This window comes from Podarcis gaigeae, assembly GCF_964106915.1.
Source record: "Podarcis gaigeae genome assembly, chromosome: 17".
Classification (NCBI taxonomy): Eukaryota; Metazoa; Chordata; class Lepidosauria; order Squamata; family Lacertidae; genus Podarcis; species Podarcis gaigeae.
The window spans coordinates 35,605,964-35,625,458 of NC_139694.1; the positions used below are offsets into that span (position 1 = coordinate 35,605,964).

Here is a 19,495-nt window from a genome sequence, read left to right on the forward strand (position 1 = left end):
TCCTTCCGGCTTTCTGAGCACCTCCAAATCTTTTGCCGAGGGCCTCCGCCCTTCTCTTGAGCTTCGAAAGATGGGTGTGGGCTCTTCCTGACCTTGTGCTGGGGTTCAGAGGGGCTCGGTTTCCAAAGATTGAGGTTAGGGACAGCCAACACCCTTCTCTCAGCAGACTGGAAAGATGCGCTTGCCAGATCGCTGAGAACTCTTTCCCTTTTCTCTCCCCTCACCGCAAGAATGAAATAAAGAAAGCAGCTCGTTGTTGCCAAGCAACACACACACAGAACCAACTCTCCCCAGCACCACTTTCCTAAAGAAGCCCAAGTCTATTGTCCTGTTCTTCAAAACCAGTGATGAAGCCAAGCATAGGATATGGAGAGGACGTTTAGGACTAGGCTTTCCTGTCAGGGAACTTCTGAGCTGGGGAAGCTGCATGGCAGGCAGAAAACACTAAGTGATGTTTCTTCTCTCTGGAGAAAAGCTGCACATCTTGAACTCTTGCCACCTGACATGCAACCGCTCATGGCACAAGTCTCTGGGATCTGCCTGTCTGGTCACTTGCCATCGCTTCCGCCAGGTTGTCTGGCTGGAGGCAGCCAAAGGGAGAAAAAGGAATGTCCTCCTCAGACGAAACAAGCACAGAGATTGCAGCAACACCCACCACTGTCCTGCTGGCGGCACATATCTTTTGTTCTTCACTTAAAACATAACACAGACCTCTAGGGATCTGCAGCCTGCAAAGGCATCATCTACAGTATGTGGCAAGGTTTCTCAGTTGAAGATCATTTCCATTTAAAATCTGTAAGTCAGGCCTCCATAGTGGAGCATGCCAGCTACCCTGCAAACATTTAATAAAACCAGTTCTGTCATCTTATGCTACAACCACTATTGCAAGCCCCCTTAACACCCTCCAGCAGACACTGGGAAAGCAATAGCTGCCATAAAAAGACTTTTGGGGCTACTTGCAAGGAGCTTGGCTGGCTGACAGAATGCTGTTCTGGAGCCTTGGTTCTTGGCTGCAGAGCTGAAAGAATGCATTTTAAAAACAAATCTCATGCCTGATCTTGCTTCAGTCAGATGGAACAAGAGGACAAGGGGGAAAGGTGTCCTATCCGGTGCTTGAAGGGGAGAGAAGTGCCTTTCTCTGACCATTTGAGCTACTTGCTGTCACAAATTCCTTTTATTGATCCAGAGAGGTTGGCAGTTAACTACAACAAGGTGCCATCTGCTGTGTTAAGATCTCTCGTTTTCTGTAGCCATACTGTTACCCGTTTGAAAAACAAACAAACACATTTATTGTCTTTTCCATTAGCACTGTTGCTTAACCACTTTCCACTGTAAGGATATAAACGGGGGGGGGGGGGATTAATCAATGATAGAAGTTGTATGCAATCGAAGTAAAGTTACCAATTATTCGTTGTTTTGAGTCCTACCACCTCCTGAAACCACAGAATAACTGTATTACTAAAGCTGCAGTTCTAATTATCTGTACAGCATCATCATCTGGACAAAGTTCCATAAGCAAAGGGAGAGACAGATCTCTGCCCCAAGACACTTAAAATGTAAATGTAAGTAGGAGACAACAAAGCAGAGAGAGAGGAAAGGGACAGCAAGGAGGACATAGAATGAAATGCGGAGATTCAATCTTTGTTTTGTTTCAGCTGAGGGAAAGGCCAAGGATTAAGTAAAAACAACCACCATCTAGCTGAAATTTCCAAAAGGGTAACCATGTTTGTCCTCCTTGCTGCAACAAATAGTTTTTAAGACAAACACATTTGTTACAGTATAAGCTTTAATTGACTACAGTTCACTTCATCAGCTTAATTACATAATTAACAAATCAGTTGTTGGTAATGCAGACATCCTGATAGTGGTAAGCCAATTAACACATTTAAAGAGCTAAAAATCCTTCATTTCTGCTCATTCCATCACTGAACCCCTTGATGTAATTCAATGGTTTCAAACTTCAGTCTCTGTATGAAGTTCCTTGATTCAAGATGCCCACTCTAAGGACATTTACTGAGTATCCTAAGATTTTTGAGTCCACGGCTCCCTTGACCAACTACCTTCTGTCTGCGGCACCCCTGTGAAGCTTAGGAGCCCAATTATGTCACCCCTTGCCTGCAGAGCTGGCAGCCTCTTACCCTTTTTTGAACACCCTCCCTTGTGGAGGATTCCCTCAGCCTCCTCTCCTCTCCCCTCTCCTTAGGAGTCCTCTGGGCAGCCACTGCTGCTGCCCCTGGTCTCTGAGCTGCGCCCCCTGCCCCAAAGAGAGGTGCCTTCTCACACTGCCCCACAGGGGCCTAGGACTTCCCAACGGCAAGAGCTGAAGGACAGGCTGGCTGGACTACCTCAGCTGCTGGCTTGCTTACTCTGAGGCCACCTCAGCTCCTGTCAACCAGCACCCCCTGGCCAGCTCCAGAAGCATCATTCACCTGGGGAGCTTGTAGCCAGGGCTGCTGCAACAAACAGCCATGCAAGCCTTTGGGAGGCCGAGATGGGAGAGGGCATCAGAAGAGGGAGGGAAGGAAAGAGGGACAGAGGCCAGTGTTCCCCACGGCACCCCTGACCATCATTCAAGGCACCCCAGGGTGCCACAGCACACGGGTTGAAAACCACTCTCCTAGGAGACTGAAATGCCCCCTGCCCCTGCTGGCTTTTGAATGCTGTTGTTTCTGATGTCAGATTTATGAACATTTATTCTTTAGCATAGCAACCGGCCTGTTTGTTTTATGTAGACTGCAGAAGGACAATGTTGGGAGATGATGTCATACGTCACACTGGAAAATGAGCAGCCAAAAGAACTTCTGGTGTTGTGGATGACATTATTTGTTCCTGCCTAAGCGTTGTGGGAGAAGATTTGGGGACAGAATTGGCCTCTAGGTCTGCAACAAGGGCCAGTTCCTCTGCCTGTATTAGGCCTGTGCAATGTTAGGTTTTCAACATTGCGCTATATCACCAAACATCGCAATCTGGCGATACATCAGGATGTTGAAAGGGAGGAAGAAGCTGCCTGGTCCCTGGTCTCACAAGGCGCCAGGGTGAAACTGCCTCAGCTCGGAGCTGAGGCGATTTCACCCCACCGCCTCGCAGCACCAAGGGGCCAACAGCCATGTGTCCCTGAACAGAGAAGTTTAAAGGAGCCCCCACGCCAGCCAATATACCAGTAGCTTGTTCCTCCCTCAGTCATATGATGGCCAAAGAGCAATGGCGGTTTCGCCTGGCAATATATTGCGACTGAAACCACAAGTTGGAGATCATTGGAGTGGTTTCAGCTGGAAACTGTAAGTGACAACAAGTGGTTTTCCGTAATTTTCTCTTCTAGGTCAGTCCTGTAGTAGATTATTCCTAAATTCCCATCTGGCCTTGTTGACCTGTTCCCCATTGGGTACTATAGGCTGAGAAATGAGACTGCAACACAAAAATGCCAAATTACAACACTATCATTTGCGGATTGAACCCAGACAAATATTTTCAGTGCACTATATGTGTTAATTGCCAGGACAACAACTATTTAGTGAATTGCCACCAATAATTGCACAATTACAACTTGCTGTACTTTTCTGCATTTCATTTTCTTCTAACCTCACTGTTTACAATTCCTCCACCCCCTCTCCTGACCCGTAACTCAGAATAATCCTTCATGCATCTAATGAAGTAGACTGAAGTCCATAAAAGCCCACACCGTTTGCTAAGACTTTAAGATGCCAAAAGACTTTTTCTGGAAAGGAATGTTACCAGGGTGAATTATCCTTATTTCATTCACAAATAGCTCTTTACCACTAGTAATTTGCAGAATGTACCAACATCACTGAGCAGAGTTTGCACTTCCCTAGTGAAAGCACAGTGGAAAGTAAGGTTTACTGCTTTAAGGATCAGTTGCAGATTTAAGCATCCCCAGGGAACCAGTGCTAAAAGCACACAGATGGCTCTAGACTATTGAATAACTATTCCTGTTCTTCATCCTGTTCATCCACTATGTCTACAGCATTCCCCCGATCCACCCATCTTGTAATTCTATCAAAAAAAGAAATGACATTCATCTTCCATGACTTGTTTTTGAGAAGCCAATGTTGGGTCTTAGTACAGTAATCACAGCCTTCTTTTCTAAGTGCACACAGACGGACTGTTTAATTATCTGTTCTAGGATCTTTCCTGGTATTGATGTCAAGCTCAATGGTCAATAGTTACCTGGGTCTTCTTTTCCCCTCTTTTTGAAGATGGGGGCAACATTTGCCCACCTCCAGTCTGCGGGGACGTCACCTGTTCTCCAAGGATTTTCAAACATTATAGACAGAGGCTCTGTGATTACGTCTGCAAGCTCCTTTAGTACTCTGGAGGGCAACTCATCAGGCCCTGGAGAGTTGAATTCATTTAAAGTGGCTAGATGTTCCCTTACTACATCTTTTCCCATTTTGGGTTGCAGCTCCCTCCTTGCGTCATTTTTTCTGTTATCACCAGGTTGGGCACTGATTTCCTTTTGGGTGAAGACAGAGGCAAAGTCAACCAAGAGCATTTCTTTGTCTCCTCCATACAAGGGACCTACTACTTGTTGAACTTTTTCTTGCTTCGAACCTAGTCAAAGAAACCTTTTACTATTATTTCTAAACTCTCTTGCAATCCTGAGTTCATTCTGAGCTTTGCCCACCTAACCTTCCCGCTGTGAATGTTGGCTGCTCATGCACACTCTTCCTTCATGATTTCTCCTTTCTTCCATTTCTTATACATTCATTATGAAGCCACAAAGATTTCTTCGGGTGTGCTGGAGCACTTTGTTAATCAGAAATACCTCTTAGTAAATGCATTCTCAGTTTGATATGGAGTTAAGGGCCATTTCACTTATAGCTGTATATTCTGTTTCCCCACCCCTCCCTTCCAAAGGCAGTATTCAGAAAACAGACGTGCATTTTCACCCCAGAGAGTGGACAGCCCCAAAGAGCCATGCTTAAGCCATGCATATTTTGATTATATTTCCTCTTGCCATAAGAAACCAGACTTCAAAACAACATGTTTACCATGAGAAAAACTGAGGAACAGCAGAGGCAACAGTTGAGCTTGCACTGATGGATAGGTTGGGACAACTGAGTTGGAATTGATGCATCAATTCAAACAAATGACATTTTGTACATAGACAAATCCTTGTATTGTATGTTCATGAGAGGCAGTTGACCTTCCCCTCCCTTAGTTCGAAAAGACTAATATTTTGCCCTGAGTAATTCCAATTTGGGAAAGATGGAGGGCACAAGGAGAAGGGGACGACGGAGGACAAGATGGTTGGATAGTGTTCTCAAAGCTACCAGCATGAGTCTGACCAAACTGCTGGAGGCAGTGGAAGACAGGGGTGCCTGGCATCCTCTGCTCCATGGGGTCACAAAGAGTCGAACACAACTAAACGACTAAACAACAACAATTCCAATTTCCACAGAATACAGAGCATAACACAGGACAGGCAGCAATATAGTGCCATTTGAACTGTGCTGAGGCAGATTTCTGGCAGCATTTAAAGTAGAGAGTGAGCCTCCTTTGGCCTTTAGAGAATAGCAGGGACCTCTGACCAGAGGGTAGGATGGAGAAGAGAGAGAGAGAGAGAGAGAGAATGAACAGATTGGATGGGCTGTGATTACACCTTTGAGCCATACCAGCACAGATCCTGCTTCACCACCGCAACATGTGCACTTTCTCTGTGTACTTTCTGCAATGTAATGAGGGAATCCCAAGCCAGCTGTTGAAAACAGCAGCACAGTCAGTGCTGGCTCAGTGCCCCCTGTCCCCTGCTGGAAAGCTTCAAGAGAAATATATCCTGTATTTGCACCACTGCAACTGAAAGTGTGCCTCTGCTTGCAGGCTGGAAGGGATCTCAGTGAAGCTTGCTAGAGCTGGTGCCTTGTTGAGTTTGTTGTGCAAGAGACTCTGCTTGGCTCCCACTGTTTGCAATGCAGCACACGCTCCCTTCTGGCATTCTGGGAAAGCAGGGTAGCCCTGCTTTGCAGATAATGTTCCTCCCATCTTCTGCTGCCTTCTATCAACAGCTAGGGAGAAAAACAAGTGGATTTCCTGCTGCCTCAACCAGCCCAGGAAGCCATGCTAACAGCACCAGGCAAGTGGGAAGCAGAGCTGGCCTAAGATGTTTGCCCCAGTAAAAAAATCAAAAGCCACAAACACCTCCCAACCCACTCCTTAATATGGGGCACCATCCACCAGGAAGTAGACATGAATGGGAGGTGTGCTCACCATTCACTTCAATGGAGTTTATGCTGGGAAAATTCCCCATGGGATTCTGCCTGAGCCACATCTGACCCTATCCCAATAATGCCCTCAAAAGTGCCACCTGCGGGCAGCCAGCTCACCTTGCCGCTGGCAAAGCTGTCTCTACTGAGGAATGCCAAGCAGCATGTCTGAAGTTCACGAAGCAAAGCCAACTCTCAATGCAGAGACATTCCCAAGAGCAGGGATGCACATGGAGGGAAACAGGTCCAGTAAGAATTGCCCCTTTGAACCGAACTTTCTGAGGATCACAGCATGGCAGACTGGCTTGGAATAAATGGGCTGGATCTGATCTGTCACAACCCAATTTTGTCATATTACTGGGGAATCAAACTAATGGAGAGCTACCAAGTCAACTGGCTGAAAGCCAAGACTTTTGACTTTATAGTGCTCTGCTGAAAAGGGGGCACAGCACTGTGGCAAAGTGGGGAAAGGTAGAAGCCCAGACCTCCCGGGACACATCAGTCAGACTTGGTTGTCCCTATAACTAGTTGTCTGGACAGTGCAGAACACAGATGGGGAAGTGGGGGCTTTTGCACAACCTGCTTGTGGAGCGCAACCTTTGGAATTTGGCAGAGGCAGAGTCCTCGACCTGTTAGAAATTGTCCATGGGGTGAACCAGCAGTGCTCGGGAGCTCTAGCCCTTGCACATGCAAACACAGAGACACATGAGCATACATGAAAGTGCACCATTACATCCAGGGGTGTAGCGTGGGTGGTGGAGGGGGGGCCAGCCGCACCGGGCGCAACATCTGGGAGTTAGGGTTAGGGAGCGCAAATCCACGGGTTAGGGGGCGCAAATCCATGGGTTAGGGGGTGCAAATTACTTGCCTTGCCCTGGGTGCTGACAAACCACGCTATGCCACTGATTACATCTGCCTCTAGAGCTGTGGGGCTTGCCCCATTTTAGCAGCAGGAGCCTCATTAAGACAGGCTAGAGTAGACCACACATGGCAGGGCGGGCCTGTGTTCAAATAAGCGCAGTCCCCGACTATGTGCACAGAAATGTACTTACACCAATGAAGGGAGGGATTTCCACAGAAAACCCACTTGAGATGGCGTAAAATACTCGGAGGGCACCCTACCGGGAAGAAATTCCTTGATCCTTCCGAAACTATTTCTGAGTGAGGACGCCCGCCCCCCCTCCAAGGAATCAGAATCAACGACAAGCATTAGACTCAACACCAAACACGCGTGACAGCTTTTAACACATCTACACGTGTATGCCCGGGCAGACACAAACGAAGCCGCAGCTCCGCAGCCCAACACCGCCGGAGCCCGAGGGCTGCGGTGCAGAACATCAACTCACACCAGAAACCCACCGTCTGTCCCGCGGGAGGGGGGGAAATATGTTTTTAACGCCAACAGAAGGCTTCCCGCGGGACTGAATTCGGATGCGGTATAAGCCAACGGAACACCCCGCGCGCGGCAACCCGGCCCCCCCTCCAGGGCAGCCACGTGGGCCCACGAGCGGGGGCAGGACTCCCTTGCCAGCCCCGCCGAGGCCGGGCCCCGCAGCGAAGCCCCGCGGCTGGGAGCGAGCGGGCAGCTTGGCGCAGCCACACGGCGGCGGGTCGGGCAGCAGCGAAGCGCTCCGCCGCGCTCTGGCCCATTCCCGCGCAGCGCGCCCGGAGCAGGCGCGGAGGCGCAGGGGCTCGGAGCGCCGCGGGGCCGCCGCTGCTCTGCCGCAAGGCTCTTACCTTTGCAGTGCAGCCGAAGATCCCGCGCGGCGCCCGCGGCTCCGGCTCCGCTTCCCGCCCATTCGCCGGCGGGGCGGGCGGGCACCGTTGGTTTCCCGCCGGCGCTTGGAGGCAGCGCGCCGAGGAGAGGGCGGCGTCGGAGGAGCCCGCGGCCGCCTCGGGAGCCCCGCCCTGCCCAGCGCCCCGCTGCCCAAGTCCGCGGACGGGGCGGCGAGTGGTGGTGGCGGCGGCGGTGGCTAGTAGCAGGGAGCGCCTCGTGCACGCGAGCGCGTGGATGTGCGCGCGCGGGTGCGCGGCGGCGGCGGCTCCCGCTGCAGGCGAAGCTCGACGGGGGCAGAGCGGGGACCGGGGTCGAAAGGGAGCAGGTCAGCCGGCACATCGCACGGCCGCGCGGGGTCCCGAGACGAGTGGCGACACCGGGAGGAAGAATCAGGGGGCTTTTTTCTCTGTGAGCAAGGCAGAATTCCTGGATCTCCCTATGGTTGATCGATTTTCTTTTTTGCGGGGAAGAAGCCAGACGTTCAGGTGCCCCGGGCGCGTAAAAAGCGAATTATCCTAACAGGAGGATTCCGTCTCCTAACGGCGCCCGTCCACCGTGCTCTGCTCCGCCCAGGGGGACGAGAGGGAAGCCCTCCGGCAGAGTCGCCTGAAAGCCGCAGCCGGGAGTAAAAAAAAGGACCTGGAAAATGCTGCGCAGCTGAGCGCGGATCAGGTTCCTGGTTCCCTTTGGGGCCAAACTGCAGCCTCTGCCCCTGACAAACCAGAAGCGGCTGTGTGAAGTAGCCCGGAATAACAAGAGGCAGGAGCTGCCCAAGTCATTTTGCTGCAGGAGGCGAAGGACAGGACGGTGCATCCCCCCCATTCTGCGCACAAACTCCGGCTGGACTTGGTAGCTGGATTTTGTGGCACGTTTCTAGCCATTTCCCGCCCCTTAGAATTTGCCACCAGAGGCAGTGGAAGGGCCGACGCTGACAACAGGCCACTGGCCTGGGTCAACAGGGGATGGAAATAAAGTTTGTGGCTAACCAGAAGTTTAACCCTGCAAGACTGGCTTCTCACGTTATTAGCATGTTCTAAATGAATAATGGGGATGTGTATAATGTTTTCTAGAGCAGATAACATGACAGAGCTGTAGTGGGGGGGGGGGGGCTCTCAACAAGACTCGCTTACATGTTGTTATAAGAGTCTCAACCATTTACTTCTAATGATATAAGGGAAAGTATTCGTGTTAAATTCTACCCAATAGCTCAGGTCTAAACTAACATGTCACAAACTGACTAAGATGTCATCTTTCAGTTAGCCCTTGCATGCTAGTTTTCACTTAATAAATGGCAGCTGGGGTGTTGGCCAGGATCAGGACTGCAGGCGTGTGTGAGGAAATTTAAGCTTTTTCCCCACACAGTGGATCAACAGATTATTTTGCTTGGGAAGAAAGCCACTATTGGCAAGTGAAAAGCAAAGCTGTTCCTACCTTCTGGTTTTCTGGTGAATTGCATTAGGTACTTATATACGCTTTTAATGCCATTTAAAAACTTTAAACGTATTGGGCTACTTGTGTTTAGGTTCTGGTTGCTCTGTATTAATCTCCCTCCCTATCCTCACCCCAGTGTACAGTACCTTTCACCCCTTACACCATTTCTGGCTACGGGCCTGAGAAGGGGCTTCTAGGCACCACCTACTGCTAACTTACCTTTGGGGGGGGGGGGAATTCTCACTTGACACCAATTGTGCTTTCATAACTCTAAGCACTTTGGAGCCAGGGTGACATGAGGCTGGCCACTTTGCTTTTAATGGGCTTTTGCCTCTAGCACATTTTCAGGGTCAGGGGCGGTGCCCTACCAAGTACAACGCTGAGGTCTGGGCACTAATGGAATATAAACAATGCACTTATAATAAGGCAATAAAGGCTGCATTAAAAAAAGCATGATGGTAAAATAGCATGCCCAGTTGCAGAGTGGCCTGTGGGTTAGAACTAAGGGGTACTAAGATCTTTGGCTACCCCACAGCTCTTTGAAATGGCGAAAGCAGGCCCCACGTGCAAACAGATGGATTCCACACTTGGCAGAATCAAGCTTTAAATCGTTAACTCAAAGACAGTCCACACCATTTTGCTTCCTGAAGTGAAGGACAAGATGCCTTCTGTACCAAAGCTGACTGAACTATGGGAAAGTATCATCTAGCAACCAGACAGAGGGCCTTCTCAGTAGTGGCGCCCACCCTGTGGAACACCCTCCCTTCAGATGTGAAGGAAATAAGCAGCTATCCTATCTTTAAAAGACAGCTGAAGGCAGCCCTGTTCAGGAAAGTTTTTAATATTTAACGCTGTACTGTTTTTAACACTTGATTGGGAGCCGCCCAGAGTGGCTGGGGAAACTCAGCCAGATGGGTGGGGCATAAATAAATAATAATAATGGCTGAATGGCACACACATCTCTGCCCACCCCCCAGTGCCTCCGTGGCACTCCACACATCTCTGTGCTTGCCACCTGCAGTCGTCGCCTCACACTACCTAAGCAGTGGCGGCCAAACGTGGCCCTCCAGCTTTTTTGGACTACAACTCCCATCATCCCTAGCTAACAGGACCAGTGGTCAGGGATGATGGGAAACTAGCTGAAGGGCCATGTTTGGCCACCACTGGCCTAATGCATGGGTGGGGAACATTTGGCCCGCACCACGCTTCCCAATTTGGCCCACAAAGCTGTGTTGCCCAGGCCACACCCTCCTGTTACCCCCCTTGACATGTGACATCAGGTCAAGCCACAGCTGCAAAAGAACAAGCAGGAGCCTTAGAGTATATCCCAAAATGTAGCTTTGCAGGTGTGGCTTACCACTGTTAACATCTAGTGCTGAATGCAAGATGTTTTTACATTTAACTGAGGTCAGAGCTGCTAAGTATTCTGATGCCTGCTGCAAGCACAGCTTGCCTTTGGTGTGCCAAGTATAAACACTGTAAGGCACACAATAGTTCCTTTGCAAGCACAGATTGCCACTGTTTGAAGTGGGTGTAGAATGAAAGCCACATTGGGGTCAGGCCCACCTGCTGTAATATGACATCAGGGGATTGACAGGCTCCACCCACCTGTCAGATGGGGCCCATGGAGGGTTGGCCACAATTTGATCCAGACCTCCAACCAAAAGTACAGTGGTCCCCTGGCCTAATGGATACACATGGAATATTCCCTTTCAGGGTATGGGGTGCACAGAAAATGAGAGCACTGTGGAGAAGGGTTCTCTCTGATGTGCATCTTTCTTTCTTCTTCTTATTATTTTATTTGTTAGACTTACATACTGCCCTTCATCAAAAGGTCTCAGGACAGTTCTTTCTGCATATGTTTGAGCAAATCCACCCCTTTCTCTCTGTCCCCTCAGCTAATACACTGGTCATCTTTCCTGATGCAACCTTTCCTCTGGCCTACTCTTGCAGCTAGGTCTTCTCACCTCAATCCAGAACTCATTCCTCTTTTCCATTGTGCAGGATGTGTGAAGCTCTTCCTCAAATCTCTTCCATATTCAGCACAAACTCCTACCTTTGGAGCTCTTCACACCTTTAATAGCTTCCCTTCTGAGATGAAGGGTGCAGCAGGAAATAATGAGTCAGGGTGGGTGGCTGGATGGTTTTTGCCAGGACTGGAGCACGGGGAGAAAGGGTTAAAGAAACCCCCTTGTATATCTCAGTCTTAATCCTGAACCCTACAACTGCTCTTTTTAAAGGAAAAGCAAGTCATGTCAAATGCATGCACACATTTAACATATTGTTGTGTGCCACCCGAATCTCTGAGTGGTGCAAGATTCCAGGAGTTCCAGGGTTCTGTTTCCTTGGAATGAGGGACGGTGGTGTCTTTAGGATATATAGTTTATTTGCACATATATACAGCCAGAGCCTATGGTGGAAGGGCTCACCGTGAGCCGCAAGAGGGTCTTGCTTCTCCCATAGCCACAGCCTTGGATTCCTTGGATTTTGGATTCAAAATCAAGCATGTCTCTACCTCACAGGCTTCCACCTGCTGCCTTCTTCTAGCTTCTAGCTCTCACACACATCAAATCTGGCTTTTGTCCTTCTAACTAACAACCAGTTGAGGGAGAGGGGAATCCATTTGCCCTCTCACACAGAGCCACTTCCTTTGTTACCTTAAGGACTAATACTTTGGGGGCCATTACCAAGAAGCTGGCCCAGTGGCATAGTGTGGGGGGTGCAGGGGGGGCCGGCCGCACCGGGCGCAACATCTGGGGGTTAGGGTTAGGGGGTGCAAATCCACGGGTTAGGGGGCACAAATCCACGGGTTAGGGGGTGCAAATTACTTGCCTTGCCCCGGGTGCTGACAACCCATGCTACGCCACTGAGCTGGCCTTACTATTTCAGCAATTGAATCCTTGCTGGATCCAATAATTAGAAGGGACCCGGGCATACTGCAAAACACACACACACCAAAGAAAAAACTTACAGCAATACCTTAATTTGGCACTTACTTAAATGTAAAGCAACTTTTTGTGGCCCATTTACCTTCTTGGAACTCTTCAGAGTCCAGCTGAAGTTTTCATTATTTGTTTGCTTAAAACATTTTAGGCTGCTTTTCTGAGCAAATGCTCACTGACACTGAAAGCAACTTAAGTTTTGTTGTGTTTTTTAAGTATTATTTATTTCTTAAAGACTGAATATTTACAGAACTTCCCAAGTACAATAAGAAAAAGAACCCCCTTCCTCCTTCCCCCATAATGGAGCAGGCAACACGATGCCAGAAAAATACATTACATTTAAAAACAATAAAAGATTTTTAGAAATACAGAATTATAGAACTTGAAACTGCAACTGATCAACACTCCACATAATATTTTTTTAACAGAGCCAAAATTCACTCAGTCTTCCATCCAGTCAATAAACCTAATGCCTGAAAGCCAAAGTGTGAAGGAGGACGTTTTGAGGTCCTTTCGAAAAGCCTGAAACATAGAAATTTGACACAAGTCCAATTACATGGAATTCCATAGCTGTGGGGCCACCACAGAGAAGAACCTTCTACTTTATGACCATCCACCTCACCAACCTGAACCAATTCTGAACAATTGGTTGTCATCAACAAACTTGCCAACTTCATCCCTGAGTCCAGAAAAGGATCCGAAGGGACTTCTCTGCTCACTTCCATTATGAAAATATGACCTCTCTTTGCTCCTTCCCTCCTTTTGTCAGCAGATGGGTTTGTTCCTGGTTTGCCACTCATGGTTTGTTCAGGAAACAGAAACCAATACTCCTCGTTCGCATGTGATGTGAAGCCAGCATAGGAGCCAACTCCAGGGGCCCGTGGGTGCTTTGGCACCCACAATAATATCATTGCAGGGGATGGGCACCCACAAAGTCAATGAGCAAAGCCAGAGAGCAGCAGCCAACCAGCCTCTGCAGTGCTGCCTCCTAGAGAGAGAGAGAGAGAGAGAGAGAGAGAGAGAGAGAGAGAGAGAGAGAAGCAGTTCAGCTCCGTTCTCTACAGCCAGCCTTTTTGGGGGAGGGGGTGGGCCTTTTTGGGGGAGGGGGTGGGCTTGGAGGCATCGTCTCCCTATCTCCGAGTCCAAGCCCCTCCCGGCAGAAAAGGGTGCCTCACTGGCTGCAGAGAGGAGGAGAAGAGGAGCCACCACCACAGGCTACAGCAACACCCTCCCAAAACATGACGTGATGTTGCGCATCGTACATGTGATGTCACACGTTCACGTTACAGCGGCGGGCACCCACAATCCTGAGGGCAAGATGGCGCCGCTAGAAGCCAGGACTCTTGTTTGTTTGGTCCCCACTGCACTGAAGAAAGGAGAAGGGAAGGGGCACAGCCCGGTCTTTTCAGCAGCGTGTACCAACACATATTCCTCAATCACATGATTAAACCATAGTTAAAAACAGCCTATGGGTTAATGTGATATGAGATCAAGGTTGGCGGAGTGGCATGGTTCTGTTCTAGTAGTGGGTGGGTGAGGCTGGCATGGAGAGTAACCTTCCCACATAATCTCCCCTGTTCAAACATTTTCAGAGCTGCGTTGGAAACCACTACAGTACTCACGATTAGCAACTAGCTGCTCAGCTAACATGCGTGCAGTCATCTTAAAGCAACACCTACAACCCTACAGATAGCTGTAATCAGGATGTGGGTTGCATCTTCCACTTTCAACCTATTTAATTTGGTTTTCAGCCCATAGGAATTTAACTCAAGCACATCCATACGCTAAATCTGAGGAGGTAGTAGATGGCAAATTTTGCCTACGAAGGCTTCCACCACAATAAGTTATATTGTCTCTAAATCGCCATGGGACTCACTAGACTTACTTTGTATCATTAACTTTTGTAGGAGCCTTGGTGTTTGAAAAAGCTGAGAATAAATCACATTTCCACTTTGCCATGTAAGATGTAGTTTTAGCAATAAATGTAGAACGGTAAAACTACATCTTTGGAATAGACGTAGAAGCAAAAAGCAGTTCATCTCAATTTTTAGTCTGTTCAGTCCCACAAACTCTGAATGAGTTACAAACAAGATGCACCCCAGAAACCAAAGTAGGAGAATACAGAGTATTAATCCGTTTGCCTCGTCTGCTTTGGGGGGCAGTGACATAATTTGCATGATGGGAGAGCTGCCTGTCGAGCCAGTTTGCATGACCAGAGAAAGGCCACACCAGCCAGGAGCATCATCATGGTGCCATAGTTTAAGAAGGATATTGATAAACTGGAATGTGTGCCTGAGGAGGGCAACCAAGACGATCAAAGGACTGGAAACCAAGCCTTATGGGAAACTATTGAAGGAGTTGGGTATGCTTAGCCTGGAAAATAGATGAAATGGAGTGGTACTATTACTTTCCTTGATCTGGGCACCATATTTCCGTTGATGCAGTCTATAATAACATTAGCTAGTTTTGCTGCTGCATCACACTGTTGGCTCATGTTAAGCTTATGGCCTCCTAAGATCCCTAAGAGAATCACTCTTTGTATATACTATGGGGGTGGAGGCAGAGATGGCAATGGGGAGGGAAGAGGAAAGCAAATTCAATTTGGGTACTTATTCTTAATGCTAAATCATTTGAAGGCAGCCCTGCACTGGGATGTTTTTAATGTCTGATGTTTTACTATGTTTTTATATGCGCTGTAAGGTACCCAGAGTGGCTGGGGAAATCCAACCAGATGGGTACGGTACAGTGGTACCTCGGTTTACGAACGTAATCCATTCCGGAAGTCCATTCTTAAACCAAAACCATTCTTAAACCAAGGTGCGCTTTCCCTAATGAGGTCTCCCGCCGCCAGTGCCCTTCCACCGTTCGGCTCCCATTCTTAGACCAAGGTAAAGTTCACAAACCGGGACACTACTTCTGGTTTTGCAGAGTTCATAAACCGAATAGTTTGTAAACAGGGCTGTTCTTAAACCACTGTATAAGTAATAAAATTATTATTATTATTATTATTATTATTATTATTATTATTATTCCTAAAAGTGTACATTGTCAAATGCAGACCTGAGGCTTATGTCTCTCAAATAAATCCTGAATGCGTATCATGTTGGTTTGTCAAGGGGGATGAGGTCTATAGAAATGAGAATTCCTCAGTTTGAAGCACATGCTCTTAGGTGAGTGCATCTTGTCCCTGAGAGCAGTCACACAGGCACATTCAGCTCAAATGGCATGTGACTTCTGATCTGTCTCCGAGTACATCTGCATCTCTGGCCTTTGTGACTGCTGTGTGGCTCATGCTGCTTAAAGGGCCGTACTGCTCCCTCTGGATCCTGACTATCAGCCTACCTGGGTCCCCATCATCCGACTGCCTGTGACAGAACCAGGTTTTGCCTCAGTTTCACCCTGAAATATACTCAGAGTTGAGTGTGAATTTCATGCACTTCATTCATGAAACTTTCCCCAAAACATCTAGCTATACAGTGGTACCTCGGGTTAAGTACTTAATTCATTCTGGAGGTCCGTTCTTAACCTGAAACTGTTCTTAACCTGAAGCACCACTTTAGCTAATGGGGCCTCCTGCTGCGCCGCCAGAGCATGATTTCTGTTCTCATCCTGAAGCAAAGTTCTTAACCCGAGGTACTATTTCTGGGTTAGCGGAGTCTGTAACCTGAAGCACCTGTAACCTGAAGCACCTGTAACCTGAGGCACCACTGTATATACATTATTTACACAATGGGCCCCGCGTGATTGGCTAATTCCAGGCTGCTCCTGTAGGCCAATCAGGTTGCAGATTTACTTCCTCCAGAAGCCTGATTGGCTGGTCCGGCAGGCTAATCAGGTTGCTGATTCACTTCATCCAGGAACCTGATTGGCTGCTTCTGCAGGCCAATCAGGTCACTGATTCACTTCCACCTGGAGCTGGATTGGGTGGCTCCTGCGAACGAATCAGAGTGCTGCATTCTGGACCCTATTGTTCTAGGATTCAGCTCAGTACATAACACCCTATCCCAGTACAAAACCAAACCTGCCGCCGAGGCTGCCTAGTGTGCAGCACTGATAGCATATCTACATACCCTCCAAATCCAATGTGTGAAGGAGTCTTAACAAGTACAGGCAAAAGCTGCCTAAAAGTATACGCCTAGGTTTTGATACCAGAAATCAAGAGACCCACGTTGTGCCAGGGATGAGGAACCTGTGGCCCTTCAGAGGCTCCAGTCAGGCCCAGCCAGCATGGAGAATGGTCAGGGATCATGGGAGTTGTGATCCAGCAACCAGTCCTGGTCTATGTGCTGGGCGCCAACTTATTTGCTAGGGCACTGATGATCAGGAAAGTCCTGGTGCAAGAAGATGATGGGACAAATAGAAAAAGCTCCCAGTTCAGCACTGGAGAAGCCTTCTCCACGGGATCTCCTTCTGCAAATCTCTTTCTCTGCTCTCCCTTTAAAGCCAAAAAATCTGATGCCCAGCAGGCAGAACTCACAGTAATTGCATTTCTACTAAATGATGAACAAACTCATAAACTGTTTCCTGAAGGCAGGAAGGCAAAACTAGAGCCATTTAACAGCCAAGGAAACAACCAATGAGTCAAGGGAAATTAAATGTAGGAGGATAACTTGCTCCTGTTGCGAACGCTGCAAAAATTAGGTGGTGCTGTTGAAGAGCTGCCTGCAAGGAGAAACTGAAGAATCTCCCTTGAGGGTGGTGATGGTTGTTAAAATTTCTATACTGCCCTTCATCCAAAGATCACAGGGTGGTTATATAAAAACACAAAAAATGCATAACTTAGCAATTAACAGAAACAATAACCCCACCCCACCAAAGGCCTTTATAAGGTTCCAGGACTGTATGGTGGAAAATAAATGTAAACGTGGAATATAAATATTATTTTGGATATTTGTTCCACACCGCAACAGGGTCTGTCAGATATTCTGGTGCATACGCCACAGAGACTTCATGGCCTGCAATGCAGAGGATGGAGAGGAGCTGGCGGTCCTTGTTCCAGGCATCCCACTTCTAGGTTGCCAGTGACAACTCAGGCACAGTGCTGGGCTTTGTAAAGCAGAGTGGCCAGCACCCTGGTCTGAGCACTGGGAAATATCAGCCCATCCAGGCTGAGGTGGGAAGTACTTGGAACAAACGGGGCATCAAACAGGCTTCCAGGCTATGTAGGATTTGATGTAATGTTTGATGTTTTATTGTGCTTAAATATGTTGGAAGTCACCCAGAGTGGCTGGGGCAACCCGGGTAGCATAAAAACAGATTGTTATTGTTATTAAGCTGCTGGCCCTGGAGAGAAGCTCCTGACCATGGAGAACTGGATTCAGGCTGATGGCCCTGATGGGATCCAAGAGCTCAGAACTGCACTGAGTATAGTTAGCCAATACAATCCAGATTTCAGACTCGTCCACACTTCCCTTTTTCTGTGATTGTTTCCATGACTTCTAGTCTGAGAGGTTTTCCTGTTGTCCCACTGCTTTTCCCAGGAAAAGCTGCTGCTTACTGCTGAACTGGAGCAAACGTCATCAATCTGCAGAAAACCCGATTGGAGTTTGCTCTGATTCGGAAGTAAACAGCTGGTTTTCCCTGGGAAAGCAAAGGAACAGAAGAAAAACCTGCTTGGGTGAGCCCTATATTGCATGTCACAGTAGTGAGCAGGAAGAAGCAAGGTATTTTACACATTCTGTGGAACTATTATAGCATTATGTGCACAACATCAATCCAAATCTGGAGAGTATTCTGATCAGGGCACTGTGTGACTGCTTTTGCTCCGAAATAAAAGTATCTGGGTTTTTTTTGCATATCGACTTAAACATCTGACTACCATCACATGGTACAGGTGTGGGAGAAGTTCCAGAGTACCATCTGGTCCAGTTACAGTACAGTGGTACCTCAGGTTACAGACGCTTCAGGTTACAGACTCCGCTAACCCAGAAATAGTACCTCGGGTTAAGAGCTTTGCTTCAGGATGAGAACAGAAATCGGGCGGCGGCGCAGCAGCAGCAGCAGGAGGCCCCATTAGCTAAAGTGGTGCTTCAGGTTAAGAACAGTTTCAGGTTAAGAACGGACCTCCAAAATGAATTAAGTACTTAACCTGAGGTACCACTGCATTTGGGATCAGTTTCAATTATTGTGGCCTGAAGACATGGACAAGCAGCTTGAGGGAGTCCAGCCTGCTACCTTGTCCCCTTGACCCTTGCCCATCTCAGCTATTAAAAGACAGCTGGAGGGGACTGATTGGGTGGTGAATGCCTCCTTTTGGTATGAGATGGTGCCAACCACCTAAAAGGGGGGATAATGAAGAAGATTTGTATTGATGATTTGTTATGTTGAAATTGTTAATAATTTTTTTTTAAAAAAAAAGGAAACACAGGAGGACTCAAAATGGAGCATGTTCAGCTTCTGAAAAAAAAGGTCGAAAACCGGAACACCTACTTCCGGTTTTGCAGTGTTCGGGTTCCAAGTTGTTCGTGAACTAAGCTGGTCAAAAACCGAGGTACCACTGTAAATAAGAATAATCCTTTTATCTGACTCCACTATTCTTTCTGACTGCCAGTCTGAAATTTTATTGTCTGTCAGTTATGTCTATCCATATAATCTGCTGTGGTGAATTTCATTTATTCACCTGTATACATACTTTTGAGTCACCCCCTACCCCCCACCTTGCCTGAATCAGAGTTGTGGAGAACTCAAAAGCTTCCCCGCTACTTTGCAATATTTTTATTTGGTATTGTCCAGTTGTGCATGTTGAAATAATGCCACTGCTGTTCACAGAACTACCACATGGAGCTGTCCAAAGTGCTGGAGAACTTTGCAGCAGATCCGCGTGTGCTATTTTCTCTGAATACCAGCAGAAAGATAGCCCTACGGAGCCAATACTAAGTGTAAGTCTCTGTCTCGAATATGAACATTGCTGGGGAGAGTGGGCTGTTAGCCAATACAAAAGTTGTTCCTTCCCTTGAGGATCAGTTAAGTATTTGACTAAAGTCAATTATAACATGATAACTTAAAGAACCACAGTTGATTTATCCCAGTCTTAAATAACTAATTAAATATGCATATAGGTGAAAAGTAGACAACATTCTGCAAAGGATACGATATTTGAAATTCACCCCAAACAGACCCTTGGT

The 19,495-nt window shown here is 47.8% G+C and overlaps 1 protein-coding gene across 1 annotated transcript in view; it reads right to left on the reverse strand.

Moving 5' to 3' along the window:
• Window positions 1-8,203, reverse strand: part of PDE4A (phosphodiesterase 4A) — a 397,337-nt gene extending 389,134 nt beyond the window's left edge. The window contains exon 1 of the mRNA XM_083718847.1: window positions 7,959-8,203. The gene's annotated coding sequence lies outside the window, so the exon portion shown is untranslated. The remainder of the gene's footprint in view (window positions 1-7,958) is intronic.
• Window positions 8,204-19,495: the final 11,292 nt, after the last annotated feature.